Source organism: Neovison vison, chromosome 9, assembly GCF_020171115.1.
Source record: "Neovison vison isolate M4711 chromosome 9, ASM_NN_V1, whole genome shotgun sequence".
NCBI lineage: Eukaryota > Metazoa > Chordata > Mammalia > Carnivora > Mustelidae > Neogale > Neogale vison.
This window is the reverse complement of record NC_058099.1, coordinates 54041-78052: the sequence shown is the minus strand read 5'-3', so window position 1 is coordinate 78052 and position 24012 is coordinate 54041.

Sequence of the window (24012 nt, the reverse complement as noted above, 5' to 3'; positions counted from 1 at the left end):
TTCCACCGAGGACCCACGCACAATGTAGCTTTCCAGGGACAGAATCGAAGGAGGGATTCTTGTCGGGCGTCAGCTTCCAAGTTTGAAGCACAGCGTGGTGCCAAATGTGGGGGATGATCTCAGGGTGGGCATGCAGCTTTCTCCAGGTCTGAGGGTTTTCTGCAGCTCAGCAGGGCACCCATGGCAGGCAGAGTCATGCGGTATGGTTCAGAGGTCCCCAATCTGGAGGACTCAAGGGACATGCCTCTGGGGACAGAAGCATGAAACCCCACCAAGGGTTAGGGTCAGGGCCTAGGAACATGGCAGGATCGATCCACCAGTGCAGGTGCGGGCATCCCAGGGGGCTGAGTAGCAGGAGACATGGACCACGCGTGCGCCTGATTCATAGAGGGCTTTCTCGCCATGTTGGCCTCTTGAGATGGAAGCCTGAAAATCCAAACTAGGGTTAGGATTAGGATTCATCCTAATTCATCCCCAATTGAGGGCGGGTGTCAGGTGGAAGGGTTTGGCTTTGGTTCCAGGGCGCGTGCAGATCTTGGGGGTGGCCTTGGGGGATATGCCCGTTTTTCCCACTCTGAGGTTTTTGGGCAGCTCCAAATGGCACCATTTCACCCTAGGAGGCCGGCGGGGTGCTGGTGGGAGTCTCAGCATCCCCAGTCTGGCATGCTTGGGAGCCAGCCCTCGGTACAGAAGCCTGAACACCCTACCTAGGGTTAGGGTCAGGGTGTAGGGCCATGGCAGGTCTCATCTGCCAGTGCTGAGACGGGCTCCCCTCAGGGCTGAGTTGAGGGCATTTGTCCAGCACCGCCGCAGAATCCAGCTTTATGGCCAGAGGGTTGTTGTTGGTTGGGGTGGCTTTAGGGTGGAAGCCAGTTTCTCACCTTCTGAGGGTTTGATGCAGCTCCAAACAGCATGGTTTCCTACCACGTGCCTGGTGGAGTCCTGGAATTTTACTCAGGGGTCCTTCATCTGGGGGGCTTGGGAGCCTGACCTCTCAGAATGGAAGCTTGAAAACCCAAATTAGGGTTAGGGCCTGGGGGTATGGCAGGCCCGATCTGCAGGCACTGAGGCAGGCTCCCCTCTGGGCTGAGTACAGGGCATGTGCCCAGCGGCAGGGCAGAATCCGGCTCCATGGCCAGCAGGGACTCTGATGGCGGAGTGGCTTTAGGGGGGAAGGCAGGTTTCTCCTCGGCTAAGGATTTGGCGCAGCCCCAAACACCATGGGTTCCTAGTGTGTGGCTAGTCTTGGAGTGTTTCTCAGGGGTCCTTGATCTGGGACTCTTGGGAGCCAGGGCCCTCGGAATGGAAGCCTGAAAATCCAAACTAGGGGTAGGGTTAGGGTCTAGGCGAGTTACAGGCTCGATCTACCGGAGCTGAGGTGGGCTCCCCTCAAGCCCGATTTGAGGGCATTTGTCCAGCGGCATGGCAGAATCTGGCTTTATCGTCTGGGGGCCCCTGAAGTTTGGGGTGGCTTTATGGGGGCATGGAGTCTTCTCACCCTCTGAGGGTTTGGTGTAGCTCCAAACACACTGTTTCATCTTGCATTACCAGTGGAGTCTTAAAATGTTGCTCAGGGGTCCTTTATCTGGGGAGCTTTGGAGTCAGGCCCCTCAGAATGGAAGCCCGAAAACCCATACTAGGGTGAGGGTTAGGGCCTAGGGGACTTGCACGACTGATCTGCCGGCGCGGAGGCGGGCTCCCTCAGGGCTGTGTTGAGGATATGCGTCCATCCGCACGGCAGGATCCGGGATTTGGCAGGTGTGCCAGCAATGGCGGGGGTGGCTTTCGGGGGGTATGCAGATTTCTCTCCCGCTGAGGGCTCAGGGCAGCTCCAAACTGCAAGGTGTCCTCTCGTGTAGCAGGCAGAGTCATGGGTTGTTTCTCAGGGGTCCTTAATCTGGGCGGCTTAGGGGCAAGGCCTTTTGGGATGGAAGCCTGTAAACCCAAACTTTGGTTAGGGTTAGGGCCTAGGGGCATGGCCGGTCTGATCTGATGGTGCTGAGGCGGGCTCACCTCAGGGCTGAGTTGACAGCACGCATCCGGTGGCTTGGCAGAATCCGGGTTCAAGCCAGGGGGGACACCCCTGGTAGGAGTGTCTTTAGGGGGCCATGCAGGTTTCTTCCCTGATAAGGGTTCGGGGCAGTTCCAAACGGCACAGGTTCCTACCACGTGGTGGGCAGAGTCCTGAGTATAGGTCAGCGGTCCTTAATCCTCAGGATTTGGTGGCACGTCCCCTTGGCATGCAAGCTTGAAAACCCAAACTAGAGTGAGGGTTAGGGTCTAGGAACATGGCCCAACTGATCTGCTTCCACTGAGGCAGGCTACCCTCGCGGATGAGTTGAGGATATGCATCCAGTGGCGTGGCAGTCTGGCTTTATGGCCAGCTGCTGAAGATGGTGGGGGTGGCTTTAAGGGGGCATGCAGGTTTCTCCCCCTCTGAGGGTTAGGCACAGTTCCAAACCACAAGGTTTTCTCCATTGTGATTGATGGAGTCATGGGTTGTCACTCAAGTGTCCTTCATCCGGAGGCCTTGGGACCAGGTCTCTTGGGATGGAAGCCTGAAAACTCAAACTAGGGTTAAGATTAAGGCCTAGGGGCATGGCAGGCCCAATCTGCCTGTGCTGAGGTATTCTCCCCGGTGGGCCGAGATGAGGGTGAATGTCAGGCGACACATCCGTGTCTGGGTTTGGGTCCAGGGGGCACAGATGCTGAGGGTGGCCTTCCACTCAGAGGATTCTGCATAGCTCCAAATCGCACCCTCACATCCTAGGTGGCCAGCGGAGTGCCTGCATACATTTCAGGTGTCCACAGTCTGGTGGGCTTGGGAGCCATCCCTCTGGGCAGGGAAGCCTGTACCCCCCACCTGTGGTCAGGCTTAGGGCCTGGGGGCATGGTAGGCCCAATCTGATGGCGCTGAGGGGGGGCTCCCCTCAGGGCTGACTTGAGTGAATGCGTCCAGCACCGTGGAAGATTATGGCTTTACGGCAGGGGGGCCACTGATGTTTGGGGTGGCTTTAGGGTGGTAGCAGTTTCGTGCCCCTCTGAGGGTTCGGCACAGCTCCAAATGGCACAGTTTCCTATCGCGTGGCTGGTAAAGTCCTGGAGTGTCCCTCAGGGTCCTTTATCTGGGGGCGTGGGAGCCAGGCCCCTCAGAATGGAAACCTGAAAATAGAAACTACGGTCAGTGTTCGGGCCTAGGGGCATGACCGGCTCAAGAGGACGGCACTGAGGCAGGCTCCTCTCATGGCTGAATTGAGAGAATTCATCTGACGGCGCAGCAGAAACTGGCTTTATGCCCAGGAAGGCTGACCATGGTAGGGGTTGCTAAGGGGGTATACAGTTTTCCTCCCTCACTCAGGGTTCGGTGCAGCTCCAAAAGGCACGGGTTCCTACCTTGTGGTGGGGGAAGTCCTCGTGTATAGCTCAGGGTTCCTTCATCCGTGGGTCCTGGTGGCCAGGCCCCTCAGAATGGAAGCCCGTAAACCCATACTCGGGTTAGGGTTAGAGCCCAGCACATGGCATAACGGATCTGCTGGCGCTGAGGCGCGCTCCCCTCAGGGCTGAGTGGACGCCGTGCGTCTGGTCGCGTGGCAGAGTCCGGCTTTATGGCCAGGGGGGCTGCCGATGGTGGGGGTGGCTTTAGCGGTGCATGCATGTTCTGAGGGTTTGGTGCAGCTCTAAACCCCAAGGTTTCCTCCCATGTGATGGGCGGAGTCAAGGTTGTCCCTCATGGGTCCTTCTTCTGGGGGGCTTAGGGACCATGCTTCTTGGTCCTGAAAACCCAAACTGGGGTTAGGGTTAGGGCCTAGGGGCACGTTAGGCCTGATCTGCCGGCATTGAGATGGGCTCCCCTCAGGTCTGAGTTGAGATATGCATCTGGTGGTGCGGGGAATCTGGCTTTATGGCGTGTATGTTTCTCAGCCTCCGATGGTTTGGCGAAGCTCCAAACGGCACAGATTCCTACCGCCTGGCTGTTGGAGTCCTGGAGTGTCGATCAGGGGTCCTTATTCAGGGGTTTGGAAGCCAGGCATCTCAGAATGGAAGCCTGAAAACCCAAACTATGGTTAGGGTTAGGGCCCAAGGCCATTAGAAGCTTGATCTGCTGGTGCTGTGGCAGGTCCGGTCAGGGCTGAGTCGAGGGTGTTCGTCCAAGGCCATGGTAGAATCCGGCTTTATGCCCAGGTCGGTCGCTGATGGTGGGGGTGGCTTAAGGGGGGGTATGTGATTTCTCCCACTCTGAGGGTTCAGCGAGCTCCCATTGGCAAGGTTTCCTCCTGCTTGGTGGGCGGTGTCCTGGGGTGTCCCTCAGGGGTCCTTCATCCAGGGGCTTTGAGGGACTGGCCTCTTGAAACGAAAGCCTTTGCATTAGGTCCTAGGGGCTTGGCAGGCCCTATCTGATGGTGCTGATGGGGGCTCCTCAGGGCTGAGTGGAGGGCATGCATTTGGCAGCTCAGAAGAATACGGCTCTATGGCCAGGTGGGCCGCAGATGGTGGGGGTGTCTTTAGGGGGGCATGCCGTTATCTCCCACTCTGAGGGATCGGCGAGCTCCAAACCAGAAGGTTTCCTTCCGTGTGGCAGGTGGAGTCACGGGATGTCACTCATGCGTCCTTAATCCATGTGTTTGGGGGCTAGGCCTCTTCAGATGGAAGCCTGAGAACCGAAACTCAGGTTAGGGTTAGGGCCCAGAGGCATTAGAGGTCCGATCTGCTGGTCCTGAGGCAGGGTCCCCTTAGGGCTGAGCTTCGGGAGTTTGTCCTGCGCTACAGCAGACTCCGGCTTTATGGGCAGGTGTGTGGCCGACGGTGTGGGTGGCTTGAGGGCAGCATCCAGTTTTCTCCCATTCTGAGGGTTCCGTGAGCTCCAAACTGCAACGTTTCCTCCCACGTGGTGGCTTGAGTCTGGGGTGTTGCTCAGGGGTCCTTAATCTGGGGGTTCGAGGGACAGGCCTCTTTGGCTGGAAGACAGGGGCATGGCAGGCCTGATCTGATGGTGCCGAGGCAGGCTTCCCTTAGGGCTGAGTTGAGGGCGTGAGTCCGGTGGCGCGGCAGAATCCGGCTTTATGGCCAGGAGGTACACAGCCGGTGGGAATGGCTTTAGGGGAACACGCAGTTTTCTCCCCCACTAAGGGTTTATTGCAGCTCCATACAGCACGGGTTCCTACCGCATGGCAGGTGGAGTCTTGGGGGGTAGTTCAGTGATCCTTTATCCATGGGGCTTGATGGCCCCTCATAATGAAGGTTGTCCACCCAAAGCAGTGTTCAAGTTAGGGCCTGGGGGCATGGCACGAATGATCTGCTGGCACTCACTCAGTCTCCCCTCAGGGCTTAGTTGAGGACAGGCATCTTGTGGCACAGCGGAGTCCAGCTTCGTGACCGGGGGGCCGCGGATGGTAGGGGTGGCTTTATGGGGGCACGCAGGTTTCTCCCACTCTGAGGGTTTCCTCCCTGTGTCCAGAGGAGTCAGGTTGTCACTCAGGGGTCCTTAATCAGGGGGGCTTGGGGGCAAGGCTTCTTGGGATAGAAGCTTGAAAACAAAAATTAGGGTTAGGGTTGGGACCTAGGGGCATGTTAGGCCCGATCTGCCGTCGCTGAGATGGGCTCCCCTCAGGGCTGATTTGAGGACATGCGTCTCCTGATGCAGCGGAATCCGGCTCTATGGCCGGGGTGGGGGGCACCGATGGTGGGGGCGGCTTTAGCAGTGCATGCAGGTTTCTCCCCTCTGAGCGTTTGGCACAGCTCCAAACTCGCAGTTTTCCTCCTGTGTGGTGGGCGGAGTCATGGGCTGTCACTCATGGGTCCTTAATCAGGGGGGCTTAGGGTGGCCAGGTCTCTAGGGACGGAAGCCTGAAAACCTAAACTAGGGTTAGCGTTAGGGTGTAGGGGCATGGCAGTCCCAATCTCTCAGTGCTGATGCAGGTTCCACTGTTTGTCGAGTGGAGGGCGGGCCTCAGGGTGGGTCAGAGTCAGGGTTTGGGTCCACCGGGTGATGACGCTGGGGGTGGTCACAGCGGGTTGCAGGTTTTTGCTGCTTGGAGGTCTCTCTGCACCTCCCAAGGTCACCATTTTGCCCTAGGGGGCCGGTGGATTAGCGGCAGGAGTCTCAGGCGTTCCCAGTGTGGTGGGCTCGTTCCCAGTGTGGTGGGCTCGGGAGCCAGCCCTCTGGGCACGAAAGCCTGTATACCCCACCTAGGTTTAGGGTTAGGGCCTAGGGGCATGGCAGGCCTTATCTGTTGGCGCCGAGGGGGGCCCCTCTCAGGGCCGAAATGAGGGCACGTGTTCGGCGCTTCAGCAGAATCGGGCTCAGTGGAAGGGGGCCACCGATGCTGGGGTTGGCTTTAGGGGGCATGCAGTTTTCTCCCCCTCCGTGGGTTCAGCGCAGGTCCAAACAGCATGGTTTCCTACCCCGTGGCTGGCAGAGTCTTGGAATGTCACTCAGGGGTCCTTTATCTGTGGACACCTCAGAATGGAAGTCTGAAAAGACAAAGTATGGTTAGAGTGAGGGCCTCGGGGAATTACAGCCCTGATCTTCCTGCGCTGAGGAGGGGTCCACCCAGGGCCGAGTGGAGGGCATCTGTCCAGCACTGCAGCAGAATCCAGCTTTATGGTCGGGGGTCACTGGCATTATAGGGGCATGCAGGTTTCTCTTGCTCTGAAGGTCTTGATCTACGGTTCTGAGCTCAGATGTACGGTTTCCTCCTGGATGGCAGCCAGAGTCCTGGGGTGTGGCTCAGGTGTCCCCAATCTGCAGGGTTTGGGCGTCCATTTCTCTGTGGATGGAAGCCAGAAAAGCGAACGTAGTGTTAAGGCCTAGGGGCACGGCAGACCCAACCTGCCGCTGCTGAGGCAGGTTCCCTGTCGGGCCGAGTCAAGAATGGGTTCCAGCGGCACGTCAGACTTTGGGATTTGTTGTCATGTGGGCCGTCAGCGGTGAGGGTGGCCTCAGGAACGCACGTGGGTCTCTCATGGTCCGAGGGTTCTGGACAGCTCCACCTGGAAGGATTTTCTCCCGGATGGCTGGCGGAGTCCTTAGGTGTGGCTCAGGGGTTCCCAATCTGGAGGGCTCTTTGGCCCGTTCTCTGGGCACAGAAGCCTGGAAACACAAACTAGGGTTTGGGTTAGGGCTCAGGGGTATCCAGGCTCCATCTGCACGTGCTGAGGCGAGAACCCTGGGAGCTGAATCCAACACAGGGTCAGGAAGCACGCCAGGCTGTGAGTTTGTGACTGGGGAGGGTGGCATTGAGGTTGGGGGTGTCCTCAGGGAGGCATGCGGGTTGTTCCATTCCTAGGGTTCTGCATAGCCTCCCATGGCACGGTTTCCTCCTGGGCGGCAGGCAGGGAGGGTCGTTGCTATGATGCGCTCTGGTTGTTCTATGCAGGTGAGAAATCATGAAATCTTACCCCGGAAGCCAAGGAATGAACACTGCTTGGAAAGAAACTGGGATGGAAGACAAGGAAAGAAGACCATGTTCTACTTCATGAAGAGTCAGGTAAACATGGAGCGGTTTTCGCTGTCTTGTTCTCTCGATGATCCTTTTCAAACTCACTGTGGTAGGATACATTTGGTTTTGTTTGCATGAGGAGACCTCAGATAGCGGCCCGGAAAGATTTAGGTCTCAGAGCATGTCACGTTCCATGGATATGTTCCTTCCAGTTTGCCCAGGTACAATGGTGCGTGGAGAGAGCTCGGGCAGAAGAGGCTAGGAGGTGTGCAGCAGTCAGGAGGTCGCCTTCCCGCTTTCTCATGAATGCCTTGGGCCGGTGTTCGTGGAGAAGAAGGAGAGGGGATCCCAGAGGTTTGCGTCAGGCAGGGGAGTTCCAGGTCTGCATAGAGCTGACAGGGGTCCCTGAGGAGAGGCGAGCTAGCGGCGTGGCTGGCCGGAACTGCTGGTCTGGAGGTGGGTTCCCCGAGGAGCCGCGTTGAGGACGAGGGTCAGGTGGCGCATCAGGCTCCAGGGGTTTGTAGAATATGGGGGAGTCCTCACGGGGACACACTGGTTTCTTCGGCTCTGAGGGTTCTGCGCAGCTCCGAACGGACTGGTTTCCTGCTTGTTGGCAGGTGGACTCCTGCGCTGTGATTCCAGGGTTCCCTACCCGGAGGGCTTGCGGGACAGGCCTGTGTGTAAGGAAGCCTGGACATGCAACTTAGGGTTAGAGTTATGGCCTTGGGGAACGGCAGGACCGATCCTCCGGCTCTGGTGCAGGCTCCTGCCGCTTCCAGTCGGCGATGGGAGAAGAACTAGGCACACACAAGTCAGCTGCAAGAGACTGGGAGTAGGGGACCACAGTCGGAAAGGACTGCTGCCAGGAACAACTCCAGTCTCCCTTCTATTGGAGAGAAACAATAGTCAACAGTAGGACTGAGGAAGGTCACATGTTAATCCCGTCTTGCAGACAAGCAAGGAGGAGGATAAAGATAAACTTTATTAAAAGTTAAACAAGCACATTCAAAGGACTCACCCAACTAACAACAGGCACTTCTGGGAAGAGAAAGGAGCGAGAACGGAAAAGGGAAGCAGGCGGTTTTCGTTCCACTCTGAGCTGACCGGAGCGTTCCCGGGTGCTCGGCCTCCCTGAAGCAGGCAGCGTTCGCCCTGGGTGTGCAGGGTGTTCCCGGCTGCCCGGCTTCGGTGAAGGGGCGGCTTTCTGCCCGGAGCGAGCCGGGCATCCGCAGCCGTCCAGCTACACGGTCGTCCATCGTCCTTCTCCCCAGAGACCTGTTGCCACTCTACGTTTTTCTTAAGGCCGTCTCTGAATGTGCTTGGCAACTGGTAAAATCCTCCAGGGACTGCAGTTCAAGTAACAAACTGTTCTGAGGGGCAGCAGCAGGCTCCCCTGGGGGTCGAGTCCAGGAAATGCGTCCTGCAGTGCAGCGGGATCAGGGTTGCTGGCCAGGGGTCCGCTGATGGTGGGGGTCTTTCCAGAAGGGCGTGCAGGTTTCTTCCTCTCTGAGGGCACTGTAGAGCTTCAAAGGACACAGTTTCCCCCCACAGGGCAGTTAGATTTTTGGGTTTTCCCATAGGCGTCATTCACCTGGGGAGTTTGGGGGCCAGGCGTCTTGGGATGGAAGCCTGAAAACAGACAGTAGAGTTCTGTCAAGGGCCTCGGGGCAAGGCAGGCTCCATCTGTTGCTGCTGAGGTGGGCTCCCCAGTGGGATGCCGTGAGGGTGGTCATCAGGGGGCATGTTAGACTGCGAGTTTGTGTCCAGGGAGGCTCCCGAAGCTGGTGGTGTCTCAGAGTGGCACACAGGTGTCTTCCAGTCTGACCGTTCCGCAGATCTCCAAAGAGCACGGTTTCCTCATGTGTGGTGGGCACAGTCCTGGGGTGTCCCTGAGGCGCCCTTCAGCTTGGCTGGCATGAGTCTCAGAGATGCCTATCAGCGAGCTTGGGGAACAGGCCTCTGGGCATGGATGCCTGTGCATCCCACCTAGGACTTGTGTCTGGGCCTGGCATGCCCTTATTGCCGTTGCTGATGCAGGCTCCCCTCAAGGCTGAGTCTAGGGCATGAGTCTAGTGTCAGGTAAAATTTGATTTTATGGCTATGGAGTCCTTTACAGGTGGGCGTGGCTTTACAGGGGTTTGCAGGTTTATCCCCGTTTGAGGGTTTGTCGCAGCCCCAAAGCACCCGTCTTCCCATGGGGTGGGTCCTGTGGTTTCGCTCAGTATTTCTTAATCTTGGGGGTGTGGGGGCCAGATGTTTTTGGACGGAAGCTTGAAAACCCAAACTAGGGTTATGGTGAGGGCCTAAGGGTATGGCAGGCCCTATGTGGCGGTGAGGAGACGGACTACCTGGTGGGCTCATTGGAGGGTGCCCGCCAGGCGGTGGTTCGGATTCTAAGTTTGAGTTCAGAGGATTAAGCTGCTCAGGGGGTCTCAGGCGGCATGCAGGATTCTGCACAGGTTTGAATGGAGCACTTTGCGCTAGGAGACTGGGATGTGCCTGTGTGAGTCAGACGTATCAACTATGTGACGGGTTCTGGGGCAAGGCCTTGGAGTATGGAAGGCTGTATCACAAGTCTAAGGTTAGGATGAGGGTAAGGGGCCCAAGGCTCGATTTGACATCAAAGAGGTTGGTTAAGTTTCGTGTTAGAGTACGGGGTAGGGGGTATGGGTTAGGGGGTATGTGTTAGGGTATGGGTTAGGAGGTACGGGTTGGGGGTACGGGTTGGGGGTATGGGTTAGGGTACGGGTTAGGGTTAGGGTACGGCTTAGGGTTAGGGTACGGGTTAGGGTACGGGTTAGGGTACGGGTTAGGGATTAGGGTACGGGTTAGGGATTAGGGTACGGGTTAGGGTTAGGGTACGGGTTAGGGTACGGGTTAGGGTACGGGTTAGGGTTAGGGTACGGGTTAGGGTTAGGGTACGGGTTAGGGTTAGGGTTAGGGTACGGGTTAGGGTTAGGGTTAGGGTTAGGGTACGGGTTAGGGTACGGGTTAGGGTACGGGTTAGGGTTAGGGTTAGGGTTAGGGTACGGGTTAGGGTTAGGGTTAGGGTTAGGGTTAGGGTTAGGTTTATGGTCAGGCTCACAGTCAGAGTCAGGGTCAGTGTTTTCAGTTAGTTTTAGGACCGGGTTAATTTTAGGGTTATAGTTAGGTTCAGGGTTAGGGTTAGACATTGTTAGGGGCAGGGTTATCGTTAGGCGTAGTGTAGGGGTCAGGGTTAGGGTTAGGTTCAGGGTTAGGTTTATGGTCAGGCTCACAGTCAGTGTCAGGGTTAGGGTTAGTTTCAGAGTAAGGGTCAGGGTCAGGGATAGGTTTGGTGTCATGTTCAGTGTTATGGTTAGGGTCCAGTTCAGGATTATGGTCATGGTTAGAATAAGGCCTGCTTTATGTTTAGATTCTGGGTTATGATTAGGGTCCTGACTTAGTTTAGCTTTAGGGTTAGAGTTCTGGTCAGGCTCACGGTCTGGGTCAGAGTTAGGTTTATGGTCAGTGTCAGTGAAAGTATTAGGGTCAGGTTTAGGGTCAGGGCCAGGGTTCAGTTTAGGGTCAGGGCCAGGGTTCTGTTTAGGGTCAAAATTCGGATCAGGGTTACACTGGTTTAGGGTCAGGGTCTGCATTAGTTTTATGGGTTAGTTGTAGGGTTAGAATCATTGTTATGTTTTGTGTCATGGTCCATATCAGGGTCAGGGTCAGGGTTACCTTTAGGGTTACAGTTAGGGTCAGAATCACAGTCAGCTTCAGGGTTAGTGTTAGGGTCAGTGTAGGGTCACCGTTAGGGTCAGGTTTAGGTTTATGTTCAGGGTCTGGGTCAGGGTCAGGGTGAAGTTCAGAGCCAGTGTCAGGTTTAGGGTCAGGATCTGGTTTTGGTTTAGGGTCCACGTTCAGCTCAAGGACAGGGTTAGTTTTGGGTCAGTGCTATTGTCAGGGTTAGGTTTAGGGTCAGGATCTGGTGAAGGTCTGGGCCGGGGTCCGGTTTATGGTCAGGGTCAGGATTTGGATTGGGGTCAATATACGGTTCAGTTTCAGGATTAGATTTAGGGGAAAGGTTTGGGTTTGGAGTTAGGATTAGGTTTAGAAGTAGGGTTATGGTTCGGTTAGGGTTAGACAGCCTTAAGGTTAGGGTTAGGTTTTGGGTTAGGGTAGGGTTTAGTTTTATGTTTAGCCTCAGCATTAGGTTTAGGATCGTGGTTGGCATTAGATCAGGGATAGGGTTACCTTAAGGATTGCGGTTAGGGTCGGGAACACAGTCACGGTCAGGGTTAGGGTTAGGGTTAGGGTCAGGCTTAGGACTGTGTCAGGCTTAGGGTTAGGATTAGGGTTAGGGTTAGGGTTAGGCTTAGGGTTAGGGTTAGGGTTAGGGTTAGGGTTAGGGTTAGGGTTAGGGGTTAGGGTTAGGGTTAGGGTTAGGGTTAGGGTTAGGGGTTAGGGGTTAGGGTTAGGGTTAGGGTTAGGGTTAGGGTTAGGGTTAGGGTACGGGTTAGGGTACGGGTTAGGGTACGGGTTAGGGTACGGGTTAGGGTTAGGGTTAGGGTTAGGTTTAGGGTTAGGGTTAGGTTTATGGTCAGGCTCACAGTCAGAGTCAGGGTCAGCGTTTTCAGTTAGTTTTAGGACCGGGTTAATTTTAGGGTTATAGTTAGGTTCAGGGTTAGGGTTAGACATTGTTAGGGGCAGGGTTATCGTTAGGCATAGTGTAGGGGTCAGGGTTAGGGTTAGGTTCAGGGTTAGGTTTATGGTCAGGCTCACAGTCAGTGTCAGGGTTAGGGTTAGTTTCAGAGTAAGGGTCAGGGTCAGGGATAGGTTTGGTGTCATGTTCAGTGTTATGGTTAGGGTCCAGTTCAGGATTATGGTCATGGTTAGAATAAGGCCTGCTTTATGTTTAGATTCTGGGTTATGATTAGGGTCCTGACTTAGTTTAGCTTTAGGGTTAGAGTTCTGGTCAGGCTCACGGTCTGGGTCAGAGTTAGGTTTATGGGTTAGGGTACGGGTTAGGGTTAGGGTACGGGTTAGGGTACGGGTTAGGGTACGGGTTAGGGTTAGGGTTAGGATACGGGTACGGGTTAGGGTACGGGTTAGGGTACGGGTACGGGTTAGGGTACGGGTTAGGGTACGGGTTAGGGTAAGGGTACGGGTACGGGTACGGGTACGGGTGCGGGTTAGGGTTAGGGTACGGGTAAGGGTACGGGTTAGGGTATTGGTTATGGTACGGGTTAGGGTACGGGTTAGGGTACGGGTTAGGGTTAGGGTACGGGTTAGGGTTAGGGTTAGGGTACGGGTTAGGGTTAGGGTTAGGGTCAGTGTCAGTGAAAGTATTAGGGTCAGGTTTAGGGTCAGGGCCAGGGTTCAGTTTAGGGTCAGGGCCAGGGTTCTGTTTAGGGTCAAAATTCGGATTAGGGTACGGGTTAGGGTTAGGGTTAGGGTTAGGGTTAGGGTTAGGGTTAGGTTTAGGGTTAGGGTTAGGTTTATGGTCAGGCTCACAGTCAGAGTCAGGGTCAGCGTTTTCAGTTAGTTTTAGGACCGGGTTAATTTTAGGGTTATAGTTAGGTTCAGGGTTAGGGTTAGACATTGTTAGGGGCAGGGTTATCGTTAGGCGTAGTGTAGGGGTCAGGGTTAGGGTTAGGTTCAGGGTTAGGTTTATGGTCAGGCTCACAGTCAGTGTCAGGGTTAGGGTTAGTTTCAGAGTAAGGGTCAGGGTCAGGGATAGGTTTGGTGTCATGTTCAGTGTTATGGTTAGGGTCCAGTTCAGGATTATGGTCATGGTTAGAATAAGGCCTGCTTTATGTTTAGATTCTGGGTTATGATTAGGGTCCTGACTTAGTTTAGCTTTAGGGTTAGAGTTCTGGTCAGGCTCACGGTCTGGGTCAGAGTTAGGTTTATGGTCAGTGTCAGTGAAAGTATTAGGGTCAGGTTTAGGGTCAGGGCCAGGGTTCAGTTTAGGGTCAGGGCCAGGGTTCTGTTTAGGGTCAAAATTCGGATCAGGGTCAAGTTTTGGCAAAGTTCAGGGTAAGGGTCAGGTCAGATTCAGGGATAAATTCAGGGATAGGTTTAAAGTATGGGTTTGGGGTGAGAATTAGAATTAATTTGAGGATTAGGGTTACACTGGTTTAGGGTCAGGGTCTGCATTAGTTTTATGGGTTAGTTGTAGGGTTAGAATCATTGTTATGTTTTGTGTCATGGTCCATATCAGGGTCAGGGTCAGGGTTACCTTTAGGGTTACAGTTAGGGTCAGAATCACAGTCAGCTTCAGGGTTAGTGTTAGGGTCAGTGTAGGGTCACCGTTAGGGTCAGGTTTAGGTTTATGTTCAGGGTCTGGGTCAGGGTCAGGGTGAAGTTCAGAGCCAGTGTCAGGTTTAGGGTCAGGATCTGGTTTTGGTTTAGGGTCCACGTTCAGCTCAAGGACAGGGTTAGTTTTGGGTCAGTGCTATTGTCAGGGTTAGGTTTAGGGTCAGGATCTGGTGAAGGTCTGGGCCGGGGTCCGGTTTATGGTCAGGGTCAGGATTTGGATTGGGGTCAATATACGGTTCAGTTTCAGGATTAGATTTAGGGGAAAGGTTTGGGTTTGGAGTTAGGATTAGGTTTAGAAGTAGGGTTATGGTTCGGTTAGGGTTAGACAGCCTTAAGGTTAGGGTTAGGTTTTGGGTTAGGGTAGGGTTTAGTTTTATGTTTAGCCTCAGCATTAGGTTTAGGATCGTGGTTGACATTAGATCAGGGATAGGGTTACCTTAAGGATTGCGGTTAGGGTCGGGAACACAGTCACGGTCAGGGTTAGGGTTAGGGTTAGGGTCAGGCTTAGGACTGTGTCAGGCTTAGGGTTAGGGTTAGGGTTAGGCTTAGGCTTAGGGTTAGGGTTAGGGTTAGGGTTAGGGTTAGGGTACGGGTTAGGGTTAGGGTACGGGTTAGGGTTAGGGTACGGGTTAGGGTTAGGGTTAGGGTTAGGGTTAGGGTTAGGGTACGGGTTAGGGTTAGGGTTAGGGTTAGGGTTAGGGTTAGGTTTAGGGTTAGGGTTAGGTTTATGGTCAGGCTCACAGTCAGAGTCAGGGTCAGCGTTTTCAGTTAGTTTTAGGACCGGGTTAATTTTAGGGTTATAGTTAGGTTCAGGGTTAGGGTTAGGGTTAGGGTTAGGGTTAGGGTTAGGGTTAGACAGGGTTAGGGTTAGGGTTAGGGTTAGGGTTAGGGTTAGGGTTAGGGGTTAGGGGTTAGGGGTTAGGGTTAGGGTTAGGGTTAGGGTTAGGGTTAGGGTTAGGTTTAGGGTTAGGGTTAGGTTTATGGTCAGGCTCACAGTCAGAGTCAGGGTCAGCGTTTTCAGTTAGTTTTAGGACCGGGTTAATTTTAGGGTTATAGTTAGGTTCAGGGTTAGGGTTAGACATTGTTAGGGGCAGGGTTATCGTTAGGCGTAGTGTAGGGGTCAGGGTTAGGGTTAGGTTCAGGGTTAGGTTTATGGTCAGGCTCACAGTCAGTGTCAGGGTTAGGGTTAGTTTCAGAGTAAGGGTCAGGGTCAGGGATAGGTTTGGTGTCATGTTCAGTGTTATGGTTAGGGTCCAGTTCAGGATTATGGTCATGGTTAGAATAAGGCCTGCTTTATGTTTAGATTCTGGGTTATGATTAGGGTCCTGACTTAGTTTAGCTTTAGGGTTAGAGTTCTGGTCAGGCTCACGGTCTGGGTCAGAGTTAGGTTTATGGTCAGTGTCAGTGAAAGTATTAGGGTCAGGTTTAGGGTCAGGGCCAGGGTTCAGTTTAGGGTCAGGGCCAGGGTTCTGTTTAGGGTCAAAATTCGGATCAGGGTCAAGTTTTGGCAAAGTTCAGGGTAAGGGTCAGGTCAGATTCAGGGATAAATTCAGGGATAGGTTTAAAGTATGGGTTTGGGGTGAGAATTAGAATTAATTTGAGGATTAGGGTTACACTGGTTTAGGGTCAGGGTCTGCATTAGTTTTATGGGTTAGTTGTAGGGTTAGAATCATTGTTATGTTTTGTGTCATGGTCCATATCAGGGTCAGGGTCAGGGTTACCTTTAGGGTTACAGTTAGGGTCAGAATCACAGTCAGCTTCAGGGTTAGTGTTAGGGTCAGTGTAGGGTCACCGTTAGGGTCAGGTTTAGGTTTATGTTCAGGGTCTGGGTCAGGGTCAGGGTGAAGTTCAGAGCCAGTGTCAGGTTTAGGGTCAGGATCTGGTTTTGGTTTAGGGTCCACGTTCAGCTCAAGGACAGGGTTAGTTTTGGGTCAGTGCTATTGTCAGGGTTAGGTTTAGGGTCAGGATCTGGTGAAGGTCTGGGCCGGGGTCCGGTTTATGGTCAGGGTCAGGATTTGGATTGGGGTCAATATACGGTTCAGTTTCAGGATTAGATTTAGGGGAAAGGTTTGGGTTTGGAGTTAGGATTAGGTTTAGAAGTAGGGTTATGGTTCGGTTAGGGTTAGACAGCCTTAAGGTTAGGGTTAGGTTTTGGGTTAGGGTAGGGTTTAGTTTTATGTTTAGCCTCAGCATTAGGTTTAGGATCGTGGTTGACATTAGATCAGGGATAGGGTTACCTTAAGGATTGCGGTTAGGGTCGGGAACACAGTCACGGTCAGGGTTAGGGTTAGGGTTAGGGTCAGGCTTAGGACTGTGTCAGGCTTAGGGTTAGGGTTAGGGTTAGGCTTAGGCTTAGGGTTAGGGTTAGGGTTAGGGTTAGGGTTAGGGTACGGGTTAGGGTTAGGGTACGGGTTAGGGTTAGGGTTAGGGTTAGGGTTAGGGTTAGGGTTAGGGTACGGGTTAGGGTTAGGGTTAGGGTTAGGGTTAGGGTTAGGTTTAGGGTTAGGGTTAGGTTTATGGTCAGGCTCACAGTCAGAGTCAGGGTCAGCGTTTTCAGTTAGTTTTAGGACCGGGTTAATTTTAGGGTTATAGTTAGGTTCAGGGTTAGGGTTAGGGTTAGGGTTAGGGTTAGGGTTAGGGTTAGACAGGGTTAGGGTTAGGGTTAGGGTTAGGGTTAGGGTTAGGGTTAGGGGTTAGGGGTTAGGGGTTAGGGTTAGGGTTAGGGTTAGGGTTAGGGTTAGGGTTAGGTTTAGGGTTAGGGTTAGGTTTATGGTCAGGCTCACAGTCAGAGTCAGGGTCAGCGTTTTCAGTTAGTTTTAGGACCGGGTTAATTTTAGGGTTATAGTTAGGTTCAGGGTTAGGGTTAGACATTGTTAGGGGCAGGGTTATCGTTAGGCGTAGTGTAGGGGTCAGGGTTAGGGTTAGGTTCAGGGTTAGGTTTATGGTCAGGCTCACAGTCAGTGTCAGGGTTAGGGTTAGTTTCAGAGTAAGGGTCAGGGTCAGGGATAGGTTTGGTGTCATGTTCAGTGTTATGGTTAGGGTCCAGTTCAGGATTATGGTCATGGTTAGAATAAGGCCTGCTTTATGTTTAGATTCTGGGTTATGATTAGGGTCCTGACTTAGTTTAGCTTTAGGGTTAGAGTTCTGGTCAGGCTCACGGTCTGGGTCAGAGTTAGGTTTATGGTCAGTGTCAGTGAAAGTATTAGGGTCAGGTTTAGGGTCAGGGCCAGGGTTCAGTTTAGGGTCAGGGCCAGGGTTCTGTTTAGGGTCAAAATTCGGATCAGGGTCAAGTTTTGGCAAAGTTCAGGGTAAGGGTCAGGTCAGATTCAGGGATAAATTCAGGGATAGGTTTAAAGTATGGGTTTGGGGTGAGAATTAGAATTAATTTGAGGATTAGGGTTACACTGGTTTAGGGTCAGGGTCTGCATTAGTTTTATGGGTTAGTTGTAGGGTTAGAATCATTGTTATGTTTTGTGTCATGGTCCATATCAGGGTCAGGGTCAGGGTTACCTTTAGGGTTACAGTTAGGGTCAGAATCACAGTCAGCTTCAGGGTTAGTGTTAGGGTCAGTGTAGGGTCACCGTTAGGGTCAGGTTTAGGTTTATGTTCAGGGTCTGGGTCAGGGTCAGGGTGAAGTTCAGAGCCAGTGTCAGGTTTAGGGTCAGGATCTGGTTTTGGTTTAGGGTCCACGTTCAGCTCAAGGACAGGGTTAGTTTTGGGTCAGTGCTATTGTCAGGGTTAGGTTTAGGGTCAGGATCTGGTGAAGGTCTGGGCCGGGGTCCGGTTTATGGTCAGGGTCAGGATTTGGATTGGGGTCAATATACGGTTCAGTTTCAGGATTAGATTTAGGGGAAAGGTTTGGGTTTGGAGTTAGGATTAGGTTTAGAAGTAGGGTTATGGTTCGGTTAGGGTTAGACAGCCTTAAGGTTAGGGTTAGGTTTTGGGTTAGGGTAGGGTTTAGTTTTATGTTTAGCCTCAGCATTAGGTTTAGGATCGTGGTTGACATTAGATCAGGGATAGGGTTACCTTAAGGATTGCGGTTAGGGTCGGGAACACAGTCACGGTCAGGGTTAGGGTTAGGGTTAGGGTCAGGCTTAGGACTGTGTCAGGCTTAGGGTTAGGGTTAGGGTTAGGCTTAGGCTTAGGGTTAGGGTTAGGGTTAGGGTTAGGGTTAGGGTACGGGTTAGGGTTAGGGTACGGGTTAGGGTTAGGGTACGGGTTAGGGTTAGGGTTAGGGTTAGGGTTAGGGTTAGGGTACGGGTTAGGGTTAGGGTTAGGGTTAGGGTTAGGGTTAGGTTTAGGGTTAGGGTTAGGTTTATGGTCAGGCTCACAGTCAGAGTCAGGGTCAGCGTTTTCAGTTAGTTTTAGGACCGGGTTAATTTTAGGGTTATAGTTAGGTTCAGGGTTAGGGTTAGGGTTAGGGTTAGGGTTAGGGTTAGGGTTAGGGTTAGGGTTAGGGTTAGGGTTAGGGTTAGGGTTAGGGTTAGGGGTTAGGGGTTAGGGGTTAGGGTTAGGGTTAGGGTTAGGGTTAGGGTTAGGGTTAGGTTTAGGGTTAGGGTTAGGTTTATGGTCAGGCTCACAGTCAGAGTCAGGGTCAGCGTTTTCAGTTAGTTTTAGGACCGGGTTAATTTTAGGGTTATAGTTAGGTTCAGGGTTAGGGTTAGACATTGTTAGGGGCAGGGTTATCGTTAGGCGTAGTGTAGGGGTCAGGGTTAGGGTTAGGTTCAGGGTTAGGTTTATGGTCAGGCTCACAGTCAGTGTCAGGGTTAGGGTTAGTTTCAGAGTAAGGGTCAGGGTCAGGGATAGGTTTGGTGTCATGTTCAGTGTTATGGTTAGGGTCCAGTTCAGGATTATGGTCATGGTTAGAATAAGGCCTGCTTTATGTTTAGATTCTGGGTTATGATTAGGGTCCTGACTTAGTTTAGCTTTAGGGTTAGAGTTCTGGTCAGGCTCACGGTCTGGGTCAGAGTTAGGTTTATGGTCAGTGTCAGTGAAAGTATTAGGGTCAGGTTTAGGGTCAGGGCCAGGGTTCAGTTTAGGGTCAGGGCCAGGGTTCTGTTTAGGGTCAAAATTCGGATCAGGGTCAAGTTTTGGCAAAGTTCAGGGTAAGGGTCAGGTCAGATTCAGGGATAAATTCAGGGATAGGTTTAAAGTATGGGTTTGGGGTGAGAATTAGAATTAATTTGAGGATTAGGGTTACACTGGTTTAGGGTCAGGGTCTGCATTAGTTTTATGGGTTAGTTGTAGGGTTAGAATCATTGTTATGTTTTGTGTCATGGTCCATATCAGGGTCAGGGTCAGGGTTACCTTTAGGGTTACAGTTAGGGTCAGAATCACAGTCAGCTTCAGGGTTAGTGTTAGGGTCAGTGTAGGGTCACCGTTAGGGTCAGGTTTAGGTTTATGTTCAGGGTCTGGGTCAGGGTCAGGGTGAAGTTCAGAGCCAGTGTCAGGTTTAGGGTCAGGATCTGGTTTTGGTTTAGGGTCCACGTTCAGCTCAAGGACAGGGTTAGTTTTGGGTCAGTGCTATTGTCAGGGTTAGGTTTAGGGTCAGGATCTGGTGAAGGTCTGGGCCGGGGTCCGGTTTATGGTCAGGGTCAGGATTTGGATTGGGGTCAATATACGGTTCAGTTTCAGGATTAGATTTAGGGGAAAGGTTTGGGTTTGGAGTTAGGATTAGGTTTAGAAGTAGGGTTATGGTTCGGTTAGGGTTAGACAGCCTTAAGGTTAGGGTTAGGTTTTGGGTTAGGGTAGGGTTTAGTTTTATGTTTAGCCTCAGCATTAGGTTTAGGATCGTGGTTGACATTAGATCAGGGATAGGGTTACCTTAAGGATTGCGGTTAGGGTCGGGAACACAGTCACGGTCAGGGTTAGGGTTAGGGTTAGGGTCAGGCTTAGGACTGTGTCAGGCTTAGGGTTAGGGTTAGGGTTAGGCTTAGGCTTAGGGTTAGGGTTAGGGTTAGGGTTAGGGTTAGGGTACGGGTTAGGGTTAGGGTACGGGTTAGGGTTAGGGTACGGGTTAGGGTTAGGGTTAGGGTTAGGGTTAGGGTTAGGGTACGGGTTAGGGTTAGGGTTAGGGTTAGGGTTAGGGTTAGGTTTAGGGTTAGGGTTAGGTTTATGGTCAGGCTCACAGTCAGAGTCAGGGTCAGCGTTTTCAGTTAGTTTTAGGACCGGGTTAATTTTAGGGTTATAGTTAGGTTCAGGGTTAGGGTTAGGGTTAGGGTTAGGGTTAGGGTTAGGGTTAGACAGGGTTAGGGTTAGGGTTAGGGTTAGGGTTAGGGTTAGGGTTAGGGGTTAGGGGTTAGGGGTTAGGGTTAGGGTTAGGGTTAGGGTTAGGGTTAGGTTTAGGGTTAGGGTTAGGTTTATGGTCAGGCTCACAGTCAGAGTCAGGGTCAGCGTTTTCAGTTAGTTTTAGGACCGGGTTAATTTTAGGGTTATAGTTAGGTTCAGGGTTAGGGTTAGACATTGTTAGGGGCAGGGTTATCGTTAGGCGTAGTGTAGGGGTCAGGGTTAGGGTTAGGTTCAGGGTTAGGTTTATGGTCAGGCTCACAGTCAGTGTCAGGGTTAGGGTTAGTTTCAGAGTAAGGGTCAGGGTCAGGGATAGGTTTGGTGTCATGTTCAGTGTTATGGTTAGGGTCCAGTTCAGGATTATGGTCATGGTTAGAATAAGGCCTGCTTTATGTTTAGATTCTGGGTTATGATTAGGGTCCTGACTTAGTTTAGCTTTAGGGTTAGAGTTCTGGTCAGGCTCACGGTCTGGGTCAGAGTTAGGTTTATGGTCAGTGTCAGTGAAAGTATTAGGGTCAGGTTTAGGGTCAGGGCCAGGGTTCAGTTTAGGGTCAGGGCCAGGGTTCTGTTTAGGGTCAAAATTCGGATCAGGGTCAAGTTTTGGCAAAGTTCAGGGTAAGGGTCAGGTCAGATTCAGGGATAAATTCAGGGATAGGTTTAAAGTATGGGTTTGGGGTGAGAATTAGAATTAATTTGAGGATTAGGGTTACACTGGTTTAGGGTCAGGGTCTGCATTAGTTTTATGGGTTAGTTGTAGGGTTAGAATCATTGTTATGTTTTGTGTCATGGTCCATATCAGGGTCAGGGTCAGGGTTACCTTTAGGGTTACAGTTAGGGTCAGAATCACAGTCAGCTTCAGGGTTAGTGTTAGGGTCAGTGTAGGGTCACCGTTAGGGTCAGGTTTAGGTTTATGTTCAGGGTCTGGGTCAGGGTCAGGGTGAAGTTCAGAGCCAGTGTCAGGTTTAGGGTCAGGATCTGGTTTTGGTTTAGGGTCCACGTTCAGCTCAAGGACAGGGTTAGTTTTGGGTCAGTGCTATTGTCAGGGTTAGGTTTAGGGTCAGGATCTGGTGAAGGTCTGGGCCGGGGTCCGGTTTATGGTCAGGGTCAGGATTTGGATTGGGGTCAATATACGGTTCAGTTTCAGGATTAGATTTAGGGGAAAGGTTTGGGTTTGGAGTTAGGATTAGGTTTAGAAGTAGGGTTATGGTTCGGTTAGGGTTAGACAGCCTTAAGGTTAGGGTTAGGTTTTGGGTTAGGGTAGGGTTTAGTTTTATGTTTAGCCTCAGCATTAGGTTTAGGATCGTGGTTGACATTAGATCAGGGATAGGGTTACCTTAAGGATTGCGGTTAGGGTCGGGAACACAGTCACGGTCAGGGTTAGGGTTAGGGTTAGGGTCAGGCTTAGGACTGTGTCAGGCTTAGGGTTAGGGTTAGGGTTAGGCTTAGGCTTAGGGTTAGGGTTAGGGTTAGGGTTAGGGTTAGGGTACGGGTTAGGGTTAGGGTACGGGTTAGGGTTAGGGTTAGGGTTAGGGTTAGGGTTAGGGTTAGGGTACGGGTTAGGGTTAGGGTTAGGGTTAGGGTTAGGGTTAGGTTTAGGGTTAGGGTTAGGTTTATGGTCAGGCTCACAGTCAGAGTCAGGGTCAGCGTTTTCAGTTAGTTTTAGGACCGGGTTAATTTTAGGGTTATAGTTAGGTTCAGGGTTAGGGTTAGGGTTAGGGTTAGGGTTAGGGTTAGGGTTAGACAGGGTTAGGGTTAGGGTTAGGGTTAGGGTTAGGGTTAGGGTTAGGGGTTAGGGGTTAGGGGTTAGGGTTAGGGTTAGGGTTAGGGTTAGGGTTAGGGTTAGGTTTAGGGTTAGGGTTAGGTTTATGGTCAGGCTCACAGTCAGAGTCAGGGTCAGCGTTTTCAGTTAGTTTTAGGACCGGGTTAATTTTAGGGTTATAGTTAGGTTCAGGGTTAGGGTTAGACATTGTTAGGGGCAGGGTTATCGTTAGGCGTAGTGTAGGGGTCAGGGTTAGGGTTAGGTTCAGGGTTAGGTTTATGGTCAGGCTCACAGTCAGTGTCAGGGTTAGGGTTAGTTTCAGAGTAAGGGTCAGGGTCAGGGATAGGTTTGGTGTCATGTTCAGTGTTATGGTTAGGGTCCAGTTCAGGATTATGGTCATGGTTAGAATAAGGCCTGCTTTATGTTTAGATTCTGGGTTATGATTAGGGTCCTGACTTAGTTTAGCTTTAGGGTTAGAGTTCTGGTCAGGCTCACGGTCTGGGTCAGAGTTAGGTTTATGGTCAGTGTCAGTGAAAGTATTAGGGTCAGGTTTAGGGTCAGGGCCAGGGTTCAGTTTAGGGTCAGGGCCAGGGTTCTGTTTAGGGTCAAAATTCGGATCAGGGTCAAGTTTTGGCAAAGTTCAGGGTAAGGGTCAGGTCAGATTCAGGGATAAATTCAGGGATAGGTTTAAAGTATGGGTTTGGGGTGAGAATTAGAATTAATTTGAGGATTAGGGTTACACTGGTTTAGGGTCAGGGTCTGCATTAGTTTTATGGGTTAGTTGTAGGGTTAGAATCATTGTTATGTTTTGTGTCATGGTCCATATCAGGGTCAGGGTCAGGGTTACCTTTAGGGTTACAGTTAGGGTCAGAATCACAGTCAGCTTCAGGGTTAGTGTTAGGGTCAGTGTAGGGTCACCGTTAGGGTCAGGTTTAGGTTTATGTTCAGGGTCTGGGTCAGGGTCAGGGTGAAGTTCAGAGCCAGTGTCAGGTTTAGGGTCAGGATCTGGTTTTGGTTTAGGGTCCACGTTCAGCTCAAGGACAGGGTTAGTTTTGGGTCAGTGCTATTGTCAGGGTTAGGTTTAGGGTCAGGATCTGGTGAAGGTCTGGGCCGGGGTCCGGTTTATGGTCAGGGTCAGGATTTGGATTGGGGTCAATATACGGTTCAGTTTCAGGATTAGATTTAGGGGAAAGGTTTGGGTTTGGAGTTAGGATTAGGTTTAGAAGTAGGGTTATGGTTCGGTTAGGGTTAGACAGCCTTAAGGTTAGGGTTAGGTTTTGGGTTAGGGTAGGGTTTAGTTTTATGTTTAGCCTCAGCATTAGGTTTAGGATCGTGGTTGACATTAGATCAGGGATAGGGTTACCTTAAGGATTGCGGTTAGGGTCGGGAACACAGTCACGGTCAGGGTTAGGGTTAGGGTTAGGGTCAGGCTTAGGACTGTGTCAGGCTTAGGGTTAGGGTTAGGGTTAGGCTTAGGCTTAGGGTTAGGGTTAGGGTTAGGGTTAGGGTTAGGGTACGGGTTAGGGTTAGGGTACGGGTTAGGGTTAGGGTACGGGTTAGGGTTAGGGTTAGGGTTAGGGTTAGGGTTAGGGTTAGGTTTAGGGTTAGGGTTAGGTTTATGGTCAGGCTCACAGTCAGAGTCAGGGTCAGCGTTTTCAGTTAGTTTTAGGACCGGGTTAATTTTAGGGTTATAGTTAGGTTCAGGGTTAGGGTTAGGGTTAGGGTTAGGGTTAGGGTTAGGGTTAGACAGGGTTAGGGTTAGGGTTAGGGTTAGGGTTAGGGTTAGGGTTAGGGGTTAGGGGTTAGGGGTTAGGGTTAGGGTTAGGGTTAGGGTTAGGGTTAGGGTTAGGTTTAGGGTTAGGGTTAGGTTTATGGTCAGGCTCACAGTCAGAGTCAGGGTCAGCGTTTTCAGTTAGTTTTAGGACCGGGTTAATTTTAGGGTTATAGTTAGGTTCAGGGTTAGGGTTAGACATTGTTAGGGGCAGGGTTATCGTTAGGCGTAGTGTAGGGGTCAGGGTTAGGGTTAGGTTCAGGGTTAGGTTTATGGTCAGGCTCACAGTCAGTGTCAGGGTTAGGGTTAGTTTCAGAGTAAGGGTCAGGGTCAGGGATAGGTTTGGTGTCATGTTCAGTGTTATGGTTAGGGTCCAGTTCAGGATTATGGTCATGGTTAGAATAAGGCCTGCTTTATGTTTAGATTCTGGGTTATGATTAGGGTCCTGACTTAGTTTAGCTTTAGGGTTAGAGTTC